Consider the following 19,631-nt stretch of genomic DNA (forward strand, 5'->3'; position numbering starts at 1 on the left):
CTCCACTCTAGTAGGTGCAACATTAAAGAAAGTGCTGGACTGTGGAGGGGTAAAATTTACTATTCCCTCTCCAGTCAGTGCAACAGTAGGGAAAGCGTTGAACACAGGAGGGGTATCATTTTCTATTCCCACTCAAGTTTGTGCCCCATTAGGGAAAGCATTGGACCCAGAAGGGGTAACATTTACTATTCCCTCTTCAGTCGGAGCAACAGTAAAGAAAGTTTTGGAGTCAGGAAAGGTAAAATGCACTATTCCCACTCTTGTCTATGCAACAGTAGGGAAAGTACTTCGCTTCAAACACTCACCATATCTTAATACAATTTTAAATTTCATAAAATTATAAAACTATTAACATAAAATTAAATGTATACATTAAAACAATTATACAATTAAAATAATCATAAATGGTTTGAATAATTAATATAAGAAAACACTGTTAACAATTGTATTAATAATTGCCCACTCTATAGTAGCACATTGAACATATATTTAAATTTAAACTGATAATATTTACATAATTTACATAATTAAATAATTAATTATAAAGAAATAATTTATATTGGAACAATTATTATTTAAATAACTTCCCACCCTATACCCCTACAAACTCAACAATCCACACCTAAAATGTAAATTTAAAAAAATATAATCACACAATTTACATAATTAATAAAAACATAATTAATACTTTATACAGAACTAGTAATTTAAAAGCATAATTAATACTTTATACAGAACTAGTAATTTATTATTTAATTCACTTCCTATTCTTTACCCCTACAAACCTGACAAGCCTAAAATACAACTTTAGAAATATTATGTGCACACTTTACATACTTAATAACCAATAATAAATAATTAACATTAATTAAAAAAATATATAAATTAAATATACATATTTAACTTCCCATCTGTATCCCTACAGACCTCACAACCCACTACAACATTGTAAATTATTACAATTAAATTATAAAAATATAAATACCTTAAAATTACAAACTATATTTAAGAACATTAACAAGAATTATACAAACAATACAAAACATAGACATTTAAAATATTATTTAAACACATAAAAAAACTGAAAAAACTATATTTCTTACCTTCAACATCAATATTTCTGTCAGCAATATTTTTACACACAATATTTTCTGTGTCCTGATATTAAAAACTCAATATTTCTGTGACTCGATATTTTTGAATCAATATTTTGTCCGATCAGTGAATATTTCGCCCCTCCCTTACAAAGCTCATGTGGCATTCATTTACCTTTATAGTGGGCAATGTGTTTGCTGTGGCTACTTCACTTATTGATAATCTGCCTTGCACCCTTGATAACTTTGTTAGCTCTGTACGTTTCATAATCTGTGATCAGAAATATGCTAATCTCTTTATATTTGTAGAACTCCTTGAAATAAACAAGGCTCAAGTGATGTACATACATAAATACATCAATAATTTTAAATGTTTAGGTGCTCATTGTGCTAGGGCTGCAGTGGCAGTCTCACTGCCGACGGACCAGCGGTGAAGACCGCCACATTATGAGTGTAGCAGTTTTGCCAAACCACCACATCCCCACTTGTACCGCCAAGGGCAGTTGGACAGCCGGGCCAGAGATCAGCATCTCCGACCCAGCAGTACACTGAAGACCGCCAGTGGTATCATGAATCAGCTTTCCTCCAGGGTTTCCTTGGCAGTGCTACTTGGCGGAAAGGCTACCGGTGACAGGAAATGTCTATTGAACCTATTGAAGTTGAAAAGTGTAGATTATAATTTATAAATGTTCTGCCTCCAACCAAGATCACACAACTGTATTGATAATAGTAGTCACCTTCACTTATAAACCCCAATTCATTGAATTGAGATCCCTCTCTATAACTACAGGCTGGCATTGACTTTGGTAGCCATATAAGAGTTGACCTACTATTCTGTGTTCCTATACATCATCCTATAAAAATGGTACAACACTTGTTTGGTTTGATCTCTCACCAGTGGCAGGAAAAGCCCCAAGTCAAGAAAACATCCACAGTTCTGGTGATGAACATAGCTGTGATATTTTGGCTGGGGCTCAACTGGCACAGAGAGAAAACAATCATTTCCATACATCTCTTAATACTAGAGACTCAGCAGAGTCCACAGTATTGTGACTTACATGGATTCCACTGCATTTTGTTAACCAAAATGCCTTACAAATATGAACCATGGTTAAAATTAAAGATTTTCCCCACATTTCTGTGAAAGTACTGGGATTTGAGGGTATCCACAAAGTTCACACCACCCTGAATTCCTATAGTTCGTCCACTCAAATGTAACCTTACTAGTTTAACCAGGCCTATAGCCCGTAACAGGAAATGCACCATGATGCAACAAGGCAACATAGACATTTTGCCTTTCAATCTGACCCATTCTTGCAATGTGAGTAGGTGCTATATTTGAGCAGAGTTCAGACGACTCCAAGGAAACCTACTTGGGGAGTTTAAGGTAGTGTGACTTGCATGGATCCCATTATGTTTTTATTCCCAGAATGCCCTGCAAATTTCAAACTTTGGCTAAAACCACTGGTGTTCCTAAAATGACATAATATTTCTGTGAGGAAATGTTCTACAAACTCGCTACCACACAGGGTTTTCAAACCAATTGAAACATTACCCTATGTGTGTGGCTTGGCTTATCGCTTCCGGCAGAAAAGGACCCCAAAACCACAATGGGAAACATAAAAATATTGCTTTTCAAGCTGACCCATTCTTGTGTTTTGTGGGAGGCTGTGGTATTTTGGCCCAGACTCAGCAGGCATCCATGGTAAACTACCAAAGCCAAATATTTGTGAAAACTAAACACCTAGTAGAGTCCACAGTGTTTGACTTCTTACCCTGAATGCCATTCAAACATGAAACGTTAGTTTACATCATATGCTCCGGAATCAATGGCTAGGTGCAAAATTCCTCCCATCCAGCTTTCTATATTTCTCACACTTCTCATGATAAAAACAGTAGCCCACTTGGGTAGCTAGGTCTGTCACCTGCAACAGCAACCTGAAAAAACTTGGACCGTGTGAGGTCAATGTGGTTTCAAGGTAGTCTTCACATGGTTACCTTTTTGGTACGTTCCATGAATGGCATTAGGTCCCCCCCAAACATAGAAGACATTTTTTCAACTAAGACAAATGTGAGAATGCAAGTAAATAAGACTACAAACCTAATTACAAGTGTGGTGGTCCTCGGACCACCACACTCGTGGTAGGTGTCAGACTACCATGATTGTGGCAGTCCGACCACCACGTTACAATGTTGGCAGGCCGCCCCACCAACCTACCGCCGTCTCCACGAGGATCGGAGACCTCGACAGGCTGATGGTGGTGCAGGTTGGTATCAGCCAGGGTGGCGCTGAACTGAATGCCATCCTGCTGATTACAACCTGGTTCTCCGTCACCCTTTTCATGGTGGTACACCTGGCGGAGAAGAGGTGCAGGGTTCCCCCTGCCCATCACCCACCTAATGAGCGCGGTCTGCTGTCCAGGAAGAATAGGCACCCCTGCCCACCTGGAAGAAGGTGCAAAAGTTGGAAGAAAAGTACAGAAGTGCACCAAAGAAGATAGCTGTGGGTTCCTGCTTGGTGAAAGAGATGTTCCATGTCGAGTTGTTGGATGCAGGCTGTTGGCATTGCTGGATTCCACCAACAAGCCCTGGTTCACGCAAGTACGTGGTTTGCGTCGAAGAGGGGCTGCCTGGACCCAGGAGGGACCTGGGGGTCTCAACTCAGACTGAGGAGACAGAGGGGGCTCTCAGCACTTCAGAGAGCCCCCAGAAGACCAGGCAGTGCCCACAGGAGTCCCAGAACAAGGGGATAAAGGAGTTGCAAAATACAGTAGTCGCACAGAAGCCCAAGGAGCTGCAGAAGACACGGTGCATAGGGGTATTGTCGCTGCATGGGGAGGCAAGCCCTTACCTCCACCAAATTTTGACAGCTGGACATTTGGACAGTCAGGGTCACTTCGGTCCACCACCTGTGTTCCAGGGCCACGCTCGTCAATTGGAGAGGAGTCCCAGAGTACAGGTTGTCGTCACAGAGAGGAGCCTGCTGAAGCAGGGAAGTGACTCTGTCACTCCACAGGAGATTCCTTCAGTTCTTCTGATGCAGGATGAAAACAGGCAACCCTCAGAGCACGCACACTTTGAAAACTGTTGCAATTGCTGGCTGGAGCTGAAGTTTCAGGTCATAGGAGTCTTCCTGGATACTTTGTTGCAGTTACAGCAGTTCCTGGAGCAGTCTGAAGTTGATCTGGTGGTAAGAAGCTAAAGCAGGGGATGCAGAGGAGTCCTGGAGGAATCTTGAAAACCGAATCTGAGGCAACACCCAGACCCACCCAGACCCTAAATAGCTCTGAGAGGGGGACTGTCTACCTACCTAGGTCTGCACCTAGCAGGAGGGGTCTCTAACGTCACCTACTGTTACTGGCCAGTCGGATGCTCCCAGAGCGTCCCCAAGCCTCGGAATCCAAGATGGCTAATGCCAGGGACACTCAGGAGGAGCTCTGGCCACCACCTCTGGGGTGGTGATGGACAGGGGAGTGGTCACTTCCATTTTCTTTGTCCAGTTTCTCACCAGGCAGGGACTGGGGGTCCCTGAACCGGTGTAGACTGGATTATGCAAGGAGGGAACCTTTTGTGCCCTTTAAAGCATTTCCAGAGGCCAAGGGAGGATGCCCCTCCCATGCCTGTAGCATCTATTTCCAATGGGAGAGGGTGTGTTCTCGTAAACTGAATGATTTTTTCTGCCTTTCTGTGATTGAGCTGCTCAATCCCCAGGACGGAAGAAACCTGTCTGTAAGATGGCAGCCGCTGAGGCTGCAGTGGCAAACTCAGAGAGCTGTTTTTTCAGTACTGGGGGTCTATGGTGGATCCCCCAGGGTGCATGGAATTGGCCCCCCAATACCAGATTTGGATTAGGGGTTCAATTTCACAATCTTAGACACCTCATATGGCCATATTCAGAGTTACCATTGTGAAGCTACATATATGTATTGACGTATATGTAGTGCACACTTATAATGGTGTCCCTGCACTCACAAAGTCCCAGGAATTGGCCCTGGACAATGTGGGGGCACCTTTGCTAGTGCAAGGGTGCCCTCACACACAGTAACTTTGCACCTAGCCTTCAGTAACTGAAGGTTAGACATATAGGTGACTTATAAGTTACCTGGTGCAGTGAAAAATGGCTGTGAAATAGTGTGTGCACTATTTTACTCAGGCTGCAGAGGCAGCTGTGAAGAAAGGTTTGCATGAGCTCTCTATGGGTGGCAAAAGAAATGCTGCAGCCCATAAGGATCTCCTGGAACCCCAATGCCCTGGGTACCTGGGTACCATATACTAGGGCCTTATAAGGGAGATCCAATGTGCCAATTAGAATTGGAATATGGAGTCACTAAACTATAGTGACAAATGTGGTACACAGAGTGAGCATAAACACTGGAGTTCTGGTTATCAGAACTCCAGTGACACAGTCAAGCATACTAACAAAACATGTAGGCCACAAATGAGGAGCACTGGGGTCCTGTCGAGCAGGATCCTAGTGAGACAGTTAAAAAATAGGTCTCCAACTATGAGCACTGGGGTCCTGGCTAGCAGGATCCCAGTGAGACAGTAAAAACACCAGACAACAGTGACAAAAATGGGGGTAACCATGCTAGGAAGAGGCTACTTTCTCACATGACAACACCCCTGGACTTGTGGACACTGAGGACGAAGCTGGCCCATCGGGGACACCTGGTCAGTCATAAACTGTGAGCCTCACCCTGCCCACATTGACGCCTCTCAGCCCTGTTGCATCTACATCACAGGCAACCATTCACCCCCAAAGCTGTGTCCCAAGGACTGTCTCATCCATTGTGTGCCTCACAGTAAAGGTACCTGAGCCACCTCTGGTCAGCCATGACAGTGATGGTCTTGCCGCCACTGGGAGTGGGTATACTGTATCAGGGGAACAGGCACATCAGGGGAGGGATGCTTTGGGCAAGAGGATGGGGGCTCAAAAGGAACATACTTACCAGGAAACCGTCTCCCAAGTCTTTGGAGCCTACTAAAATTCCCAAGGCATGATGTGCCAGGTAATCACCATGATGGGGGAAATCCAGAAGCTGCAGAGGGACAACCACCAGGAAGTCATGCAGCAGTGGCAGGCACAAAATGCCATCCTGGCTTTCATTGCTGGGGTGCTGAGGGACATCAACACTACCTTGAGGAGTTCTGCCATGCATAAGGCATCTTCCACTAGTACTGAGTCATCAGGCCCTTCAACATCTGTGGCTGCTAGTGGAATTGAGGCCCTGCCAGGGAAAGGACATGTTTCCGACACCCCACCCTCTGTAGCAGAGGAACTCCACTGCAAATGTGGACATTTACCCAGGTATCCAGGAGGAGCAGGTGCCAAGACGAAACCAGCTGGCAGGAAGTACCAGGAAGTGAACCTCTCCTGACTGGTTCCCCTTGTGTGCCACAGATACACCCTGTAGACTGTTCTCAAACCTATCTCGATTTTCCTATGGTGCAAGGGGGCTGAACATGTGTTTCCTAATGGTGTAACAGCTACTCTGATGATTTCAGCCAACATGACTGAACCCTTCACTGTTTACTTTGTGTTTTTTTTAGTTACTAATCACACATATAGTTTTACTGTCCACAAAAAATTACACTTAAACACAGGGCCTGTGTATGTGTCTTTTATCAACCATTTACAACTGTTATGTATGCTAACTCTAGTATCAAAATGTCCCTCTGTATTGTACAACCTTTGTTTTGGACATTACACGCAGACTCTATCAGAAGGAAACTCATTACACTAGGATTGTGACATGGAGATATTCCGAAAAAGGTGTATACTACATCTACACACATTTATTGCTAGATAAGCAAACAGTACATAGAGAATAACTTATAGTAACATCAGGATGTTTGCTAAGGTCCCATACACCTAACCACATGATACAGAAGTTAGGAGCATATCAGCCTTCTTACAAGCCAGAAGGCAGGCATAGAGATTAGTCCTTTTTATCACCTGGTACAGCCTTATCACATACCCATACTCTAGCTTCCTTATAATCATACCCCATGGTATAGAAAGAGATCAGTACTGATGTCCCAAGTCCTGGGATATTTCACTTGCATTGGTCACATACCTGTAGGCTTCCACTCACCTATGGCAGTCCACAGAGACATGCACAATCTGCAAAGTAGGAACACACTGACAGCTATGCACAGGGTAGATTACATACAACAGAAACCATTGTGATGGTAGAGGCTATGGCTCTATATTTTCACATATGCCAGACACATTTGGACACACTAATGACACCATTTGGAAACCTCCAGTACCCTACATGTCATCTTGATGGGAAAACACAAATATTCCCCAGTGCCCTGACAGTCTGGCCATGTTAGTTACACTCAATATACTGATGGAAATTAGTACCTGGCTTTAGTCATGTGAACTTCTCATGTCTGCCTGCAATTCTCATCTGCTTCTGATACTGTCTGTGACTTGCTAAGGATGAAGAGCCAAACTAAAACTCAGAAAATCTGTGATTGACAGAGATAAGGGATAGAACATAGCAGAAAACATTCATCAATTCACACAAGTGATGTTCACAAGTTTGACTTTGCATGTACATTAACAAGTCATTACACTGTAGACTACTCGGTTCTGTACACAATACCAAATTACAATCTGCATGCAAAACTCACTTATTGGTATTGGAACTACCTAAAACCTCATAGATGATGAGAAAAGAGGTGGTGACATGCTACCCAGCAACCCTAGGTTACAAAATGAAATCTCCACATTAGGAAGACATCACAAACCTTGAGTAAGCGGAAGTACTGATTGATAAGATCTGCCCTGAAGTCTCCAGCTTTATATTCATCTGGTTCATCATCACCTGGTGAATCTTCATTTCCACCCACTGGTTCTGCTGCCTCCCCATCATCTGTTACGAATGGTATCTGATGTCACTGAGAAAGGTTGTGGAGCATGCAGCATTCAACAATTATTTGAAATATCTTGTTGGGTGAGTAGAGGAGGGTTCTTACTGACATGTCCAGGCAGGGAAATCTTGACTTCATGAGTCCAAACGTCCACTTCACGACATGCCTTGTTCTTCCATGAGCCTCATTGTAGGGAATTTCCCCTGGTGTGGTTGGGTACCTCACTGGTGTCAGAAACCAAGGACAGTTGGGATAGCCAGAGTCCCCTGTAAGGACATAGGTAGAACAACACAAACATATATTGGGGACATGCACAATTGTGATAGCAGGAGATAAAGTTTGCAAACACACGTCAAATCTGACTTACCAAAACGCCAGTCCCTCTCTGTGTAGAGCTGTCTAATCAGCAGTGGGATGTTGCTGTTTCGCATGATGAAGAAATCATGGACTGATCCTGGATACTTTGCAGTGACTTGTGAAATGTACTGGTCTGCCAAACACACCACTTGAACGTTGATGGAGTGGTAGTTTTTCCTGTTCCTATATTATTGATCATTGGCACTGGGGGGAACCAAGGCTACTTGTATGCCATTTATGGCTCCATCTACATGTGGAATTTGTCCCATAGCATAAAACTCTGCTTTCACATAGGCCATATCCACACGTTGGGGAAACCTGATGTAGCTGTCCAGGTGTTTCAACAATGCACACAGTACATCCTTCAAAACCAGCCTGACCATGGGCTGCAACATCCCTGCAGTTAGGGCCACACTATTCCGAAAGGACCCAGTGGTCAGGAAGTGTAGCACTTACATGACTTGAATGATGGGAGGTATGTTATAGGGTTTGCGATTGGCAGGCATCCGATCTGGCTCCAACTGATAACAAAGATCCATGATTGTATGCCTATTTAGGCGATATGTCTGTATAGCATGTGCTCAAAATGGCAGCCGCCTGACCTACTGTACTGGACATGTGGAAGTGACCTAACTCTGCCTGCAGTTGTCGTCATGGTGGTAGGTGATCACAACCACAGTGGAAATTGCCATTGGAACAAATTGCAGTCTTTGGCAGACTTGGCCCAATGGAGATGTCTCATGAAAGTCCTGTGCGTGGCTGACGTGACCACCATCTTCTACAGTATTGCTCACTTGACTCCTAACACTGCTGCCAGGAAAACTTCCACTACCTGAGCTGCTGTGTACTGCCTCTGGGAGCTATCATGCCACGTCCTGCAGGTGATAGAGCCCCAGCCTTCACCTCAGAAGAGCTGGACAAACCCTGTATGGACTGCTATATGGTGCACCAGAGGAGCAGGTGAGTCTAATGGTATACTAATGTGTGATAGGTGTGAGTGTATGATAGTGTACCTGAAATGTAAAGTATTGAGGTTTTGCTACCTGCAGATGCTAAATTGTGCATGAGTGTGAATTGAGAGGATGGGAATGTTTGCCTACTTGTTGTAACTGAAGTGTTCTGTCCACTTGTGTTGGAATGTTGCATGTGGACATACCCTTTTTCTTTGGTTGGTGTCATCCATGCAGGTCAATGCCCATTACAAAAATGGAATCTGGTGTGCCTTTGCCAAGCAAGTGCAGACCATGGTGGTCCACAGCTGGTGGAGCATCCTCTGTAGTAAATGGTGGTAGGACCTGAGAGGATGAACCCAGAAGACTGAAGCGGCCCAGCTGGGGATGCCATCTCAAGGAGGGAGATGTGCTTGTCGGATCATGACCCCCCTAATGGCCTGCATTTTGGCAGTGACCTACCCTGAGTTGGATGGGTGTTTGTGGGCAGAACAACAGCCTCAAGGGGGTAAGTACTGACTACAGATGTACATGCCTCTGCCAGTTAAGTGTGTGATGTCTAAGTATCTCAGCTTTGACTATGTGGTAAGTGTGACAGGTAAAAGTTCTCCTGGGAAGATATAGTACTACAGGTGCCAACATTGATACACTGATGTGGACATTTTATTGTGTATAGGGACATATTACTCAGCTATTTTAACCAAATTATATAACAGCATGTGTTAAAGCACATGTGACTGTGTCATCTGTGAACCTCTACAGTGCTATAATTATGTGTAACCTTCTGCATCATCCTTCCCACCTAATGATCCACAGTCCACATACCCAATAGGTAAGTTGTCCAGCTCATTCCTATTCCATTGGATCTAGCTCTATGTGCACCACATGGTCGTACAGATGAGTAACAGGGCCAAAAATTAATGTGTTCTGAAATAGATGAAAACTCCATGTGAAGGTGTTATTCTAATCAGGAATTTGAGATGGCATACTCACTATACACCATCTGAGGTATGAGGAGGTGTCCCCCATTGTTATGTCTAAGCTATACATTGGCAAATGTGATGTTAGACCAGGGTGGACATCCTGCATGATGGAAAGCATGATGGTAATGATACATTGACAGTAGAGGACATATCACTGACACGTGTTCCAACAATTTGTACCATGTAAATGGTATTGAGAAGCTAAGTGGCTAGCCTACTGATCCCTTAGGGTATGTATTTTGTACCATGCTACATAGGGTGGGACCATGCCTATATGTGTGCATTATACATTGATTTTTACCTACATCATATGTAAATTCGTACTTCGTGTCTATTTTTATGTTGAGGGCTCTACTTTGCTAGACTTACGCTTGCTAATCGGAGGCTGTTTTGACAAATTTTGTAATGGTTTAGCTCATTTCAGCGTGACGTAATAGTGTAGCAGGTGTTCTAGTTGACATTCACATGTTGGTGGAATGGAATATGTTGTCAGTCAATTTGCTGGACTCTAGGTGTATGTATCAAACATGGTTACATTAGAAGTGGATTATGTCATTGTTACTTTAGTCTTAAGATGTTAGGTTACACATGTCTGGACAGTTGGTAGTAATGTAGGTATTTTGATGTTGTCATGTAGAGGTTTCTTCTCAGAATGAATAGTGGAATAGTATGTGGCCTTTATGCACATGATTAGTGTCCATTGTATTGAAGGTGCTGGTATGCTCCCTGTGGTTGTCTGTGGGTGTATCCTGTGTGCTACGAAGGCCCTATTGCTGGACAACTTTGTTGTCTATGTGTTAATGAGGAAGATAAGTGGGTCTAGAAACTCTGTCTAAACCTTTACAAAAAAACTTTTAATAGATGTTTTGCTGACATGGTATGTCATTTTATGAGCCTCACAATTTGGGTATGACATATGTAGTGATTTCATCTGGGGTATTTGACATTGTTAATGTTATGGACAGAGTCAAATGTTAGGTGTCTGATTACAAAGCAACATGCTGTGTTGTAGTTGAAGTGAGATGAGTTTACTTTCATGAAACATGCTACCGGTGATGGACTGGGCAAGTGTGGATTAGGGATAGGCATGATATTGGGATGTCAGTTAACAGCATTTGCTAAGGATGATTTGTTGATACACAGTGATGATCCATATAGGGAGACAATTTAGATGTTACCCAATCATCTTATGCATGTACTGTATAGTTTGTGTTAAAGCTGAATTGATGGGATGGTGATATATTGATAAGATCATTGGCTTATTTTGTGGGTGAGACTGTTGTCATATAGGATTGTTGGAAGTATATCGTTGTGACATGATGTAGGCTTTAAATGGATCCTATCTGGAGCTTTCCTAGATATAGATGTGATGTTACTGTTGTGTATGGTGTAATGTATGTGTATGTTAAGAATGTAAGAACCCTACCTCTCTCTCTGTTTCTCTGAATCAGCATCAGCAGGCAAAGGAGACCGGCAAAGCCAAGTAGGTGAAACTGCTTGCCACGGGACCCGGAGTGCTGATACCACCAACACCGAGGGACCCTGTGACCCAGAGGATGAGGAGAGTGCCACAGGGGAGACAAAATCCATGTCTTCATCTTCAGAATCCTCCTCCGATGGACACTCCCTGGTGGACCCATCTGGGAACACCCCAGCACCATCTCTGTCCGCCACCCCCGTTTTCTATCACCACCCTTCCTGGAGCTCCCCATTCAGTTTGTCGTGCCCCTCAGCCAAGAGGGTGGGTGTCACCTTTGCCGCAGGCACCTCAGCCCCTGCCCCTGTCTGCCTTGCTGCCCTCAGTTAGGAGGCTATTGACCTCCTGAGGTCCATCTCTGTGGGTCAGCTGACCATTGTGAATGACATCCAGGGACTTGCAACTCAGATCCAACAGATTAATGCATTCTGGGAGGGCACTCATGGTGCACTGACTGGCTTACGGAGAACCTTTCAGGCTCTGGCTCCATACTGACGGCAGCCAGTAATCCTTTATCTCCCATCCACCCTCCACCTTCCTCTTCCCAATCCCAAAGCCCTATTCCCCGACCCAGCCAAAGGACATAGACAGACAAGCATGCATGCACCACAACATCCAACGGTAGCTCAGACTAACATAAGCACTACAAGACACACCACTGGCATGAACACATGCAACATATACCTGGACACACAGCAACAGTCACAACCTGCCCTTACAGCCCCACCATCCCCATCATCACTGACAGCACACCTGCAGATACCACACCAACATTCACGGATCCAGCCACTACATTTATCCTACCCACAGACAGCACCACAGAAGACGCTCAGACATCTACCCCAGTCACCACACCCACAGACACTACAACCACAAACATGCCTACATGCAGCATATTTACCATACCTGCAGCCACTACCCCAACAGACTATCACCCACCCGCCACAGATTCCCCCAGCACCTCCACTACCCTCCTCCTAAGACACATGAACACCCTCACTCGCCCACCCAACAGACACCCATCACCCACAAACATACCTTGCACAAACATGCACTCAAGACATCCACACCAACACCTCAGGCAACTACTCCCTCTCCCTCCACACCCAACACCTTTTGCTTAGACCATCCCTGTGTATCTAAAAAGCTTTTCTTTTGGATTTTGCCCTTTTCCCTCCTCCACTTCCACCCAGTAATACCCCTAAACTGTCTGTGTCCCTCCCCAAATCTGGCCCTTCCACATCCTAGACTTCCCCTGACCCGCCTCAAGTACCCATGTTCCTCCCCCTGCCAAGAAGTCAACCCCTCCACACAAAAAACAACATTCCACTAAACCTAAGACCAAGCCCAAACCCCCATCCCAAGCCAGATCAGAAAGACCCCCCTTCAAAGTCTAAACCCAAACCCTCTCCTCTAACCCCCACCCGATAGCCCCTGAGGTTCCTGCCTGACCATTAGATGCCCCTACCTGTGTAGGTTACATGGCAGTGAGGAGTTAAGTTCAAGGCACACATCTGTGCACTGTGTGCATATAGACTATGAGATTACAGACTGGCGTATGGCCTTTGTTATTGACAATGTTTTTTTTCAAATAATAATTTAAACCAACATGTAGTTGGTTTCCTGGTTACATATTTGTTGTGCATTTCTTTCCTTAGTAAGGAGTTATTTCTACCTAACATTAGCTGTGTGTCTGTATGTGTGTGTTCTGCTTGGGCTACATGTGTTGTTTAGGCAGTATGTCAGGTTGTGTGCAATGCTTTTGTCCAAAAGTGGGAGGGTGTGTGTTGTTAATGGACATTTGTGTGTTCAAGACTCTGTTGTATTGGTATGGTGTGTTGTTTGTGTTGAGATATTTTTGTTGGTGTGTTGTGTGGCTTTGTGTGCTTTGTCTGTGCGTGTGTTATGTGCATGAAATGTTAGATATGATGTTCTGTGTAAGTTGATCTATAAGTAGTATGAATGTGTATTTGTATGTGTTTTTGCCTGTAGGTGTTGCGCTGTGATGTATGTGTGATGTGTCCTTGGGGGTCCCTGACAAGAGATTGCATATGGTAGGGTTGTGATGTGGTTGTGACGTGTTGTGATGTTGTGTGGTACTGTGTGTTGGCCTGTGCAGTGTTTCCGTTCACACCTGTGTGTGTTTGTGACATGTGTATGTGTTTGTGTGTGTATGTGGTGGCCGTAGCATGTTTTTTTATGTATATGTGAATGTGCGTGTGTTACCTTGCTCTGATGTATTTGGTCTTGGCCCTCCTGTCTCCAGTCTTTCCTTCCATTGTTCTCCTGGGACTGGATTTCTTTGATGTCTACCAATATCTGCTAGTCCTAGCCCTGGTCATTGTCATACCTCTGGTCCTTGTCAATGTGCTAAGGCCTGCCTAGCTCTCCTCATTGTTATAGTCTGAGGCTTTCCGTTCCTTCTGCCCCAGCCCTTCTATTCTTTCAGGCCCTTGTCCTCCTGGCTCAGATGCACCTGTCCATATTCTCCTGGTCCTCCTGATCTGTCTCCCCTGGTACACCTAGTCCTGCTGTTCCTTGTCCCATTCATTAACAGCTATGTATTTCTGATTGCCTCTGCCATAAGTAACCTTGGTCCTTGTAGATAAGTTCTCCCTGGGCCAGGTTCTTCTTGTCCTGGTCCTCTTTGCTCTGGTCATCACAGCTCTTCTGGTGGTCCACATCTTGGCCCTTATTGTCCTACTTGTCATCATCATCCTCCTGCTGATCCTGCTCCTTCCTTCTGTAGCCCCATTCCATAATGACTTAGTTAGGTCCAGTCTCCAAGACTTTTACTAATTTTTTTAATTGTTTTGGCTTCCAGATTTCTTTTGAAGAGACAGCACTGTCAAGGACAGGAATGGAGATGTTCAATAGAGATGGCTGCTTAGCAGGTAAAAAATTAAATCTACTAATCCCAAGATACATTGTGCAGGTGACTAAAACGTTATTATGGGTGAAGGGGGGACTGATAAGCATCCTTGCCTGAAACACACTCTTCTGGGTGAATTCCATGAAATGTCCTAGATGCATTACTTACATGTCTCCTGCTTTCACTTGCCCAATCCAGTTCCCATTCTGCAGTAGTCCAATCACTGTATCATACTCAATTTACCTCCTGCAAGTGTCCCAAATCACTGTGCCCCCAAGCACCAATGTTCTACTGTAAGTGTCCTTCCCTCTGTAGTCCACAAACCAGCAAGCTCTGTGCACTCCTTGCTTACCGCTGCTTGTCTACTGCTGCTGTGTTACCAGATACTAAGTAAGCACAATCCTCCTTAAAAAACATCTAAAGCTAGCACAGGGCCCTACATAAAAACTGCAAAGACAACTCAGTCCTCATAAATCATCAAAAAATGGACCATGAAAATGAAAACAAATGTATTATCATAAGTGAATAAAACATGTATGTAGCAGGTTTTAAAACCATACTCATTATTCTATGCAGACTCCTAGTCTGCAGCACATAACATATATGTGCCATATCCTCGAGTTCCTAAAATAGACATTTGATTCATACATTTCTTGTTTGAATATTGAAATAACATTTTTTTTTTATTCAAAGCAGTTTAGTTTAATGTGTGCTCTTAACTTTGTACATACTATTGTACATTTGTATATGCACTTACTTTCAAGTGCTTTACACAAACTGCATCCCCATTGCAAGTTGAATACCAACCTACCATTCCCTTTTTTTCTTTATGGCTGGCAGTATTTATCTGACCACTGTTCACAGATTACATCATCTCTACTATTAACCATTTGGGTAGTTTAACAGCAGATATTATGTACTATGTTGCCAGCCGCTGGGTAACTAGCAGATATTTTGTACTATTGAGCCAGCTGATGCGGAAACCACCACTTCCTTGTTTGAATATGTGTGTGTCATACATTTAGATACATGGATGCACAGCTAGAATGTTTGACCGAACTGCCAATATACAAAAAGATAGACAGACAGATGTAGTAGCTAGCTAGGTATTCCAATAGTCATGCCTCACAAAGCTGACAGATTTATTCTAGCTTTTTCAGCTGTATGGCCTGTTAATTAAAAATCATTTTCTGTAGCTCTTCTTTCCTCTTAGTATCACCAGACAAGTCTATTGTGAGATGTAAATCTTTTCTACCGTTATGAGGTAAACAATGCCTAGAGTATTGATGCCACTGCAATTAGTTTCATTTGCTTACCATCCTCAAGTTCTCATCTGCTAGCTTAAGATATTTTTGAAACACCATACTAATGTGATGGTTTACCCATTTTTGCATTACACAGCACAGGTGTGTAACCCCACCAAATATCCTCTTACTGACCACCATTTAGGGCTACATTATGTCTGATGGTCACCCATCAGGAAGAAATCATTAACATATATGCTGCAACTTTAAAATCGGCAGCCTGTCATGGCTCCAGGCTATCTTAAAATGCCCAAACATGTTTGTGAATAGGTGCAGAATGCCTAGTGAAGTTTCTTATAGGGACTTTCACTTTCATGTGATGCAATGGTGAAGGGAGCAAGAAATGTTAACCAAGGTTTCTGAGTATGGTAGTTTCTCAGAATCAGGCAGCATTCCTATTGTGCAAAACCAATAGCCCAGTAAATAACCAAGCATGCGGGTACCCAGCGGAGACTCTATAGTACATACTCAAACTGTTACCAATTTGACTCGTCCAACTAAAACAAGTGGTCTGTAATGTAATGAAAAAAGTATAATGAAATTGTACTTTTAAAGAAGAAATAGAATGTTTGTGTTGAGTTATAGCACACACCAATAGATTGATACGTTCGATGAATTATACACATTTTAGGCCTGCTTCAAGGTAGACCTTAGGAATAACAAATTACACTTGGTGTATTTGTTACAACATTGAACATGTGAATCTTCACTCTATGAAATCATCTCAAATGTTTCTGTGTTTCTAATCATGCAGGGCCTTCCAATACCATAGACCAGGAGTTAGGATTAAGGTCACTGCAATGGTCAAATGTTTTACTCTATGACAAGGTGTCAAAGCAGTAAAAACAAATAATTTACTGGAGCTATAGAGATCTGAAAATGTAACTCATAAAGATGAATACAGGTGACTATTGCCTACAAGCATGGAAACAAAGGATATCATAATTGAGTTGAGCACTGGCAGGGTTGGTGATGGCTAGTAAAATCAATTTGAGTTGTATGGGGCTGAGGAACAGACAAGAGCTCATCAAAATACCATATTAGAAGTGTGTGTCTCTATATTACTTAAACACTTCTGTGTTTAAGTAATATAGAGCCTAAGCAAAGGTCACCACAATTCAGGACACAGTTATGGTTATAAACAGTGAGCAAGGATAGGCACCCCTTAGGAGGGCAGGGAGAATAATATAAATAGAATTACATTGGTGTTGCAGATAGGGAGAATGCTAAATAAAGTGACATAGGGACAACAAATCGTACACAACCAACAAGTGTCAGTAAGATTTAATGTGTCTCAGCTTACCCGATAAAACTGAGGGGCATATTTATTATTAGTGATGCAATGCAGGGTTACTGATGAAGTGCAGTGTTTAGGTGAGAGAAATAGATATTCAATTGGACATATCAATTAGAATTAGCAACATAGAAAACGCAGAAACTAATTTAAATGGAATTTTCTTTTTCACTGTACTGGTAGGTAGAATAGGATTCTCAATAAAGAGTGACCATTTCCAAAACTAAAGAAGAATACGGTTATGAAGAAATATTAAGGTAAAATCTATGGATTTGCTAATACACATCAGATCAAATACGGATACTTAGCACATATTGGGGAAAATGTTCTTAAAATTACTTTAAGCACGTGTTACACAGGAGGCTCACCACTAATATAAGTATAAGATATTAAATTGATTGTGAGCTAGTCTGCACTTCGATTTGGCCTATTTTAAATTAAATTAAATTAAATTTTATTTATGGTACTTAATCTTGTTTTTTTAATGGGGCTATTCAAACCACATTACAAGGGTTCACGACAAAGAGCATCACATAGATAAGGACAACAGTAGTATGCATGGTTCTCACTATGAAATGGGTTTCTGTGATCACATCAGGGATAATAAGGTCAGAGCACAAAAAACAATAAAACATTGATATAAATGATTTTTAATATATGGAAATATTATTGTAGGTAGTCCTGATTAAATCCCTGGGGCACTCCCCTGGATGAAACACGTGTTGACAAGGACAAGGGAATTGAAGGTTCTGTTTTCCTGGACACAAATATATGGACAAGCGAGTTGGAGGTTTCTTTTTGTGTCAGGATATATTAAATTAACACAAGGACTGTGAAGAAAGATCCAGAAGGATGTTTAATTTGGAATTGATTTAATTTGGAACTGGTTCAATTTTGAAGTAATAAATAATGGATAAAATGCATAGAAGGATTTTATTTTTGACATTATCCTAATCATTGTGCACTGTCTGTTGAATGTATACTCAAATTAACTGGTAGGGATTCAAATATTACATGTGTGCCATTACTTGTTAATTGACAGGGAAATTTCTATGCAATGGATATGCGACTGGCACAAAATGCAACTACTATCTGTGTGGCCCAAAGTTGATTTGTGTGTCGTAAAGCACCTTTACATGCCACAGATCAGAATGAGGGCTTTGCATCTTGGGAATGTTTGAAAAAGCAATGCAATCTACACAACAATAGTCCTTGATGTACAGAAGGCTGGAAGGAGGCTCAAGGAGCCAGGAGGGTAACAACCCAAACCTAGAAGAACTATCATCACCCTAGGCGAAAAGGAAGAAGAAGTCTAACTTCAATGAGGAGAAGAACCCAATACTAGTTAGTGAGGTGTCAAAAGTTTTTGCATGTGCAATTTACCACAAATTGAATCTGGTGGTAAACAGGGCCAACCTATATAAAGAGGCCCAGAATGCATCAGCTGTTTTCAACAATGGCTGCACTCTACATCATGGCAAGGAGGATGAGGATCCTGACAGGTTTGAGGAGAGGGAGACAGGAGTGCATTTTTGGAGTGCACATTACCTTATTTGATCAGACAGAGGAAGAGATTTTGACAAGTACAGGTTGAACTCGGCAATTATACTTGACCTAATAGCTGATTTACAACCCCTACTGCAGCAACACACACAGAGAAACAATGCCATACTCACTCATGTGCAGGTATTATGCTTCCTACATCTCTTAGCCTCAGGAAGCTATCCAGGTGTTATTGCAGCAGCTGGAGGTGTATCACAAAGTGTGCTTTCACACTCCTTTAATTCATTCCTAAATGCTATGTTGACAAAACTACATCTGCACATAAAATTCCCCAACACCCCACAGGATTTGCAAAAAACTAAATTAGATTTCTATCAGGAAGCCCAATTTCCATGCATCATAGGCTGCAGTTATGGGACACATGCAGCAATCTGTCCAACATCTGCAAAGGGGTATGTATATAGGAATAGGAAAAGTACACGTTCAATGAACATCCAGGTCATATGCAATGCTTCCAACATTATAACTGATCTTGTGGCCAGATACCCTGGTCGCACACATGATTCATACATCTCTAGGCACAGTGGAATACACACAAGACTCCTTGCTGGGGAGTTTGGCAAAGGAACCTACTTGTACTGTAACAGTGTACAATGTTGTATAACATATATGTGATGTCATTCTAGGAGACAGTGTATATGCAGTGCAGTCCTACATCTTGACACCCTACCTCAATCCTGCCACACCAAGTGAATTGAGATACAATGCGGCACACAGGAGGACAGAAGCATGATTGAAAGGACCTTCGGCCTGATGAAGAGTCTTTTCTGATGCCTGCATAAGAGTGGGGACACACTGCAATACAGTCCGAACACCTGCAAAATCGCAATGGTGCACAACATCTCAAAAACAAGA

Source organism: Pleurodeles waltl, chromosome 8, assembly GCF_031143425.1.
Source record: "Pleurodeles waltl isolate 20211129_DDA chromosome 8, aPleWal1.hap1.20221129, whole genome shotgun sequence".
Lineage (NCBI taxonomy): Eukaryota > Metazoa > Chordata > Amphibia > Caudata > Salamandridae > Pleurodeles > Pleurodeles waltl.